The following is a 7,741-nucleotide window of genomic DNA, read 5'->3' as shown; positions in this document are numbered from 1 at the left end:
GGAGTACGTGAGATCACCTAGACAGAGTAAAAAATAAAAACCTTTCTAAAAACTTACATTTGAAACAAGCAATTACTTTGGAGGACAGTCATTCACGAAGATTATTTTTGACACCAAGTAAACCCATTAAAGTACCTTCCCATCCTCTGAATTTTCAGAAGCCTCTCACCAACTGCTTGCCTTAGTGAAAACCCATTAAAAGCACTGAAGCCATTAGTCCCATAGCTCTGGTTTTGGTGTTCGGTGTTGAGTCACATATTATCTCAAAAACTGTTGAATTTTTTAAAATTAGAAGGTATTAAATATTTCCTCTTAACAATGCCATAAACAAAGAAAAATGGCATTCCTTCATAAAGATGTAATTTTTTTTGTGTGTAGGAGCATGTTATCAGCAAATTCCTTCTGAGATTGTAGGATTTCACTGATTTTATCTTGTGTCTTCTGTATGTGTGTGCGTGTGTGTTCTGTAGAGTCAAGAGATAAAAAATACATTCTGAAGTTAAAATATTTAGATAAATGTTCACAGTCACTCTATCTCCCAGAACAGTCCAAGAAAAATAAGTTGTTGGAAAGTGATAAAGTTTGATTTCCCACCTCTATCAGAAGACCTTTCAATCTGGCACTCTCCCAAGACTTAACAGGCAACCCTAGAGGTTTCTGTGCTTCCTCAGTTCTTGTCAGGATCTCTGGGAGGGAGATTTAAGTGTTGACTCCTGGAGTTCCATCTAAGCTTAAGATTCCCATCCCCTGTCATAAAGAATGGAAAAGTGTGCTGCAAACTAAAACATTATTGTACAAGCCTTCAGTGATATTGTTGGAAATAGTCATGTTTTTACCAAGAATCCAAATGAAAATTATCAGTTTTCCCACTCTTGTCAACGATTTTTCCATTTACCCATTTTATTGTTATGTATCAATATACCAGACATCATACTATCTATGGCACCATGGGAGACAGATGTGGCAGTCAGCTTCTGTAGAGATCTGCAGCCTTGGAAACCCTGTTCGGTCACTATGAGTCTGAATCAACTTGAGGGCAGTGGGTTTGGGTTTTGGTGTACTAATTAATCTAATTATAACCTTGTTTAGATTAGAAGGTTAGACAGCAAGTGATCACTTGGAAAAATCCGGGCTGTGAAAATATGGGTGCTTTTAATTTTATGTAATTTAGTGTATTGGTCAAGCCTTGCTTTCTGTTGAAGGACATATAAGAGTGGAAACAAAGTTAAAGTAATCTAGAGATTCATTACTTGATCAAACAATTCATGAATTGGGTAGCACACAGCATAAAACTGAATGTTCCAAAGGAATGGGGGCAGTATTGGGGTTTTTATAGTCCGAGGAACAAAAAGTTTGGGAAGTTCAGGCAGTTTCAGTCTTTCAGATATTCATCAAAATGTCCCTTGAAGTCCTATCTTCTTTAGAAATGTCAGTTTTACTAAGAAGACAAATGACGAAGGTCTCCAGGGGGTCAGTGCCTGCAGAGGTAGGTTTCCAGATGTCTGGGCAACTATTTGGAATGTAGGGGTTAAAGACACAGGATGCTGGTTACACATAAATCTAAATAAACACCCTAGTTATTACTTCTAAAGGTTAGGGTATTTATTATCTTAAACATTTAATCTGTGAAACCAGGCATTGGCTGTTTTCTCCAGGCTTGATATAAGTGTCTCCATTTTATTTTCAGTTTCCACATTTCTAATAAACATACGGCTTCAAAAAGGAGGGTGAAAATGCTTGTACAGCTTGAAGAATGTAATCAATATCACTGAATTGTATATGAAGAAATTGTTGAATTGGTGTACGGTCTCTTGTGCATATTCTCAACAACAAAAACAAAAAATAAAATATACTATAAAATGAAAAAGGGCTTCAAATAATAACTAACAGTATGTGAGTACACAAAATGGTTTGAGGGTAAGAAAAGGAAAGGATGAAATGCAGAAGAAGGGTGGGCCAATAGAAGCAAGGTGGGGAGGGTGGACAGGAGCAGAGGAGGGAAATTCCCTGGAGTGGGGAGGGGGAAAAGGGTGGGGCTGGGGAGCTTGACTCAAGGTCTGAGTGGGAGCCTAAGGGCTATAAAAGCCTGGTGGAGCCAGGCAGGGAGAGCAGTCTGCAGCCAAGGATAGACCTTTCCTGGAGAAAGGCTGAAAAGCAGGTCCAGGATGCTGCACCCACTCTTGTTCCACCTGCTAGGAGTCTGCCTGCTGCTGAGCCAGCTTCCCGGCGAGCTCTTCGCCCAGGAGTCCAAAACTGTGAAGCTATATGGCCGAGAATTAGCTCGTGCACAGATAGAAATCTGTGGCCAGATCAAATGGGGTAAGGTCCCAACAGGGACACGCCACCACTGACATCAGGTGAGAGCTCCCGCCCAGACCCAAGTCACATTGGATGCCCAGGCTCAGCACCTAAACTCTGCTGGTGCTGCTGCTTCTGGTGCCTAGAACGTTTTGATTTGACTCTGTAACTTGCTTTCATTGAAGGGTCTCCTAGGATCTACCCTGAGGGCTGGAAAGCCTTACCTGATAGGCACTAGGTGCTCTTCACCACCTGTCAGCCAGGGGGTTGTGTGGGGACAGGAGGAAGCTCCCAATAGTTCAAGCTGCCTAAAGTGGCCAAGGCCTGACTGCCAGCTGCTGGACATGGGGGCAGCCGGAAGGGCACCTCACACTGAGGTGTAAAAGGAGGACGTAGGCAGTCAGCTGGTTGTCAAGGACGTATGCAGGTCAAAGGGCAAGGGGGCGGCACTGTGAGACCTGGGTCAGGGTCGTATAACGTGGACTTGGAAGGGCCTTAGAGTTAACTACTCTTGTCATTGTAAAGAAGCTGCACTGTGGCCTGACAGCAAAATGTTTTTTTCAACCCAGATCAAAGGGGAGAGCCTTGCCTCCCACCTTTGTGAGCTGGTTCTTGAAGTTCAGTTGGAGGAGAGTGGATGGAAGAGGAAGAAAGGGACCAGCTGCCTACAAGAGAAACCCAAGGGACAGAGTCCAAGGAAGCTCACCTCCAGACACTCATAGCTAGACTGTTTGGCGCTTTCAAAGTTGCAAAGGATTTACTTTAAAAGCGAGATCACAGAGTTCAAATCTGGAACTATTGTTAAAACTGTATGCTAGTTATTATGAATTTGGAATCACTTAAATTTATATCTTGAAGCCTTGTTTTTTCCACTACTTAATGAGGAATACCTTATTAACAAGCTGAAAAGGACAGCTTGCTGCCACTAAAAAGACCAGCCAGAATTGATTCACTTTACACTAGAATGTAAACTTCACCTATGTTTCTAATTATTTTCTGTTAAAACTCTCAAAATTGTGTAACTGGGATAGGAAAGATGAGGCGGAGATTTACATAACTTGACGTTTTTTGAGGGCAGGAAACATGTTTCCTTTTTCTTTCTATCTCTTCTCTCTGGCAGTGTCAGAGACAAGGCTTCAGCTGATGAATGTTCAGCTGACCTGAATGGGCATGAAGAAGAAGGAGAGCTGGTTATGGCTGCTTTCCGGCCTCCACTTCTGCCCATCCTGGGATGCTGCTGGAGAACAGGTTCCCTGCTCGGGACACACAGGCCTTGTGTAGTGCCTCATCACAGCACTGGACAAACACCACACATGGCTCATTAGTCAGTACACACAGCACACGGACACCAATGGCTCTTTCAGCTCAGCCATTTTTGCTTAGGTTAGTGTTCTTTTAACCCTTGTCTCTCTTCAATGTGAAGTACTATTGACTTGAAGGAAATACTGTGGGGAAGAGAAATTGTTAAACAGATGTTTGAGATCTTGTATCTCAGAAGTTTGTACCTCCCGCCTGTCAGACAGAGCAGCTGGGAATTCTGCCTTTTTAACTTTATCCTGAGCAATATCTTACCTCCATGGAGCATATGATAGCCTAAAAGAATTAATATACTTTGAAAGCATTACTATAATAATTCAGAAGTTGCTTAGCAAAGAAAGAAAATTATTCAAGTAAGAAAAATCCATCTATGTTCACACGGAGAGTTTTCAATGACCGGGATGACTTCAGAGAGATGAGCAGCTAGTCAGGCAGACACAGGTGCTATGAGTTAAAGCGTTAAGCGGGCCATGGAAGAGATCACAGTGAGGCGGGAGGGCAAAAAGCAAAACCTTGGGAATGTTGCAGTGCTTTGAGCTGCCAAACCATAAGTGAAAATGCACAGGCATAGGACACTTGGTGATTCTGTTTTGATGATTAGCTATACTGAAGCAATGCTTTCCTTTTTGTTTATGAAAACTTTTAAAATTTTTCTGATGCTCCTTGACATGAATATTCTCTCCCCCACTTTCATATAACTCGACAGATATTGCATCATCCTCCATCAACAAAGATACAGAAATCTTAAATACAATGTCAGAGTTCATTCCTAATTTTCAAGGGGAGGTGACATCAAATGAAGAACTCAGGGAAATCATCCAGAAGAGACAAAGTGAAGCAGAAGACAACAGCCCTTCAGAATTAAAAAACTTAGGCTTGGATAAACATTCATGAAAACAGAGAATGGAAGGTATAGAATTGAGTAACAAGTGTTGTTTTCAAGGCTGTACCATAAAAGAACTTGTGAGAGGATGCTGAGATACTTGTATAAGTTTCAGCTAATGTTCACATGTCCTCTTGATGACATGTTCACAGGTTCCTCTCTGAGACACCACTGATAATTAAGACATGAGAAATCATTACTAGTGTTCTGATTTCTGATTTGTTGTGCAACAAAATACTCTTTACATAATTGAAGTTTCTGTTAATAAAGGTTTTAATGCGAAAAAGTCTTTTTGTCTTTTTAATTAATGGTATAATTGCATCAGTTGATTGTGATGGTTAAGGCTGAATGTCAACTTGGTTGGGCCATGTTTTCAGTGGTTTGGCAGTTATGATGTAGTTTGGCAGTTATGTAATGATGTAATCACCTCCATGATGACATCTGATATAATGTAATCTCCTCCATGCTGAGATCTGCTATGAGCAGCCAATCAGTTGAAAGGGAGCTTCCTTGGGGGTACGGCCTGCATCCAATATATATGTATATATATTCGCTTTATTAGTTTTGCTTCTCTAGAGAACCCAGCATAAGACATTGATCTTTAATGCTATTAACTTAAAATGATAATAACATCTTTCTCACTTTAACCATACAATTTATATAATGCCTAACAGCAGGTATAATGGACCAGTACAATATACAAAATGTTTTCATTACTATTGACTTTTGGAACAGATGTACATAAAGCCACAAAAATCGGACCTTCCTCATAGATTTGAAAAGGTATTTGTGTATCATTGAACTATTCATTGCAAACAATCAGACTGACACTAAATCAGTTTAAAGTAGTTGGTGCCCATAAAATTCAAGCATTTTTCAAACTCTTCAAACTTCTCAGGGTTAGCATTCTAAGAGACATCAGAGCAAATTATGCTTTTGTTTTAACAAAAAAAAATGAATAGACATATATAGAAGAGAATAAAATGCTCAGTGTCGGTCATATGTTACTGAAGACTGGCTTAGTTTAGGAACATACCTCATGCCCACTATTTTAGAATTTACAAACCATTTCTGTAAGCAAAATAACTGAAATGGTATGGAAAGTTTTTAGAATATTAAATATAAATGGTTATCATAGTATTTATTCAGTTTGTTCAATTTACATACTCAAATTTTTATCCAGTATTTGTAGAGAAAGAGCATTTCAATAATGAGTTAATCTCCTACATCAAAATCCTATACAGAATGAGAAAGGATGAAGACAGCAAGTCCCATATTCCAAATGCTGATACAAGGCTTATCATAACCAAGCCTCTGAGATATATTAAGTCCTCATCAAGACCACCTTGGAGAGCTTCAGTACAGGGCTCCAGAACTTCAGAGGCAATGAGGCACTCTCTGAAATGGAGAAGCAAACATGATGATGCCCATCCCAGAAGAACAAGGTCAATGCCCAGGAAACTTAATGCCTGACAGGAGAAGAGGCAGCCACAGAACCAGAAGGCAGGACCCCAGACCCCTGCCTCTATGCTTTACCTCAACACAATACCTGGAAGCAGAGTTCCTGTAATCAGAATCCACACTTACTGCCTCTGATGATACGACCAATTTTTAATATACAAAGTTAATATGTGGTAAACCATCTAGTTGTAGTTGTTGTTAGATGCTGTCCAGTCAGTTCCAACTCAAAACAGAACAAAATACTGCCTAGCCCTGGGCCATCCTCACTATCATTGCTGTATTCGAGCCTATTGTTGCACCCACTGTGTCAATTTATCTTGTTGAGGGATTTCCTCTTTTTTGCTGACCGTCTACTTTACCAAACATGATGCCCTTATTCAGGGACACATCTCTCATGATAACATGTCTAAAGTTCGTGAGACTCAGTCTTGCCATCCCTCCTTCGAAAGATCACTCTGGTTGCACTTCTTCCAAGAGAGATTTGTTCATTCTTCTGGCAGTCCAGGGTATATTCAATATTCTTTGCCAACACTATGATCCAAATGCATCAATTCTGCTTCAGTCTTCCTTATTGATTGTTTAGTTTTCTTATGCATAAGAGTCGATTGAAAACACCATGCCTTGGGTCAAGCGTACCTTAGTCTTCAAGGTGATATCTTTGTTTTTTAACACTTTAAGAGGTCTTTTGTAGCAGATTTGTCTTTTGCAGAATTTCACAGACTGTTACGAGTCTTCCTCCAATCCTGATGCCTCCTTCTTCTTCATATAGTCCAGCTTCACGGCTTATTTGCTCAGCATACAGATTGAGTAAGTAAGGTGAAAGGCAACAATGCAGACACACACCTTTACTGATTTTAAACCACGTGGTATCCCTTTGTACTGTTGGATCAACTGCTTCTTGGTCTATGTACAGGTTCCACATGAGCACAATGAAGTGTTCTGGAATTCTCATTTCTCATTATGTTATCCAAAATTTGTTATGAACCACTAAGTCGAATGCCTCTGCATAGTCAATAAAACACTGGGAAACATCTTTCTGGTATTATCTACTTTCACCCAAGACCCATCTGACATCAGTAATAATAAACCTCTTCTGAATTCGGCTTGAATTTTTGGCAATAACCTTATGATGTACTGCTGCAATAGTTTTTGAATTATCTTCAGCAAAATTTTACTAGTATGTGATATTAATGATATTCATCAATAATTTCAGCATTCTGTTCAGTTACCTTACTTTAGAATGGGCACAAGTATGCATCTTTTCCAGCCGGTTGTCCAGGTAACTGCTCCAAATTTCTTGGCAGAGACGAGTGAATTCTTCCAGCATTGCATGTGAAACATCTCAACTGGTATTCTGTCAATTCCTGGAGCCTTGTTTTTACCAATGCCTTCAGTGCAGCTTGAACTTCTTTCTTCAATACCATCGGTTCTTGATCATGTGCTACTTCCTGTAATGGCTGAACATCAAACATTTCTTTGTGGTACATGGACTCTGTGTATCCTTCCATCTTCTTCTGATGCTTCCTGGGCCATTCAATTTTTTGCCTTTAGAATCCTTCGGTGTTGCAACTAGAGGTTTGAATTTTTTCTTTATTTTTTTCAGCTTGAGAAATGTCATGCACGTTCTCCCTTCTGATGTTCTAACTGCAGGTCATTGGACACTTCATTATAATACTTTACCATGTCTCCTCGAGCTGCCCTTTGAAAAGTTCTGTTCAGCTCTTTTACTTCATCATTTCTTCCATTCATTTTAGCTACTCTGTGTTCAAAAGCAAGTTTCAG

Source organism: Trichechus manatus, unplaced genomic scaffold (genome assembly GCF_000243295.1).
Source record: "Trichechus manatus latirostris isolate Lorelei unplaced genomic scaffold, TriManLat1.0 scaffold00025, whole genome shotgun sequence".
In the NCBI taxonomy this organism is placed as follows: Eukaryota; Metazoa; Chordata; class Mammalia; order Sirenia; family Trichechidae; genus Trichechus; species Trichechus manatus.
Note: the sequence above shows the minus strand (reverse complement) of the source record.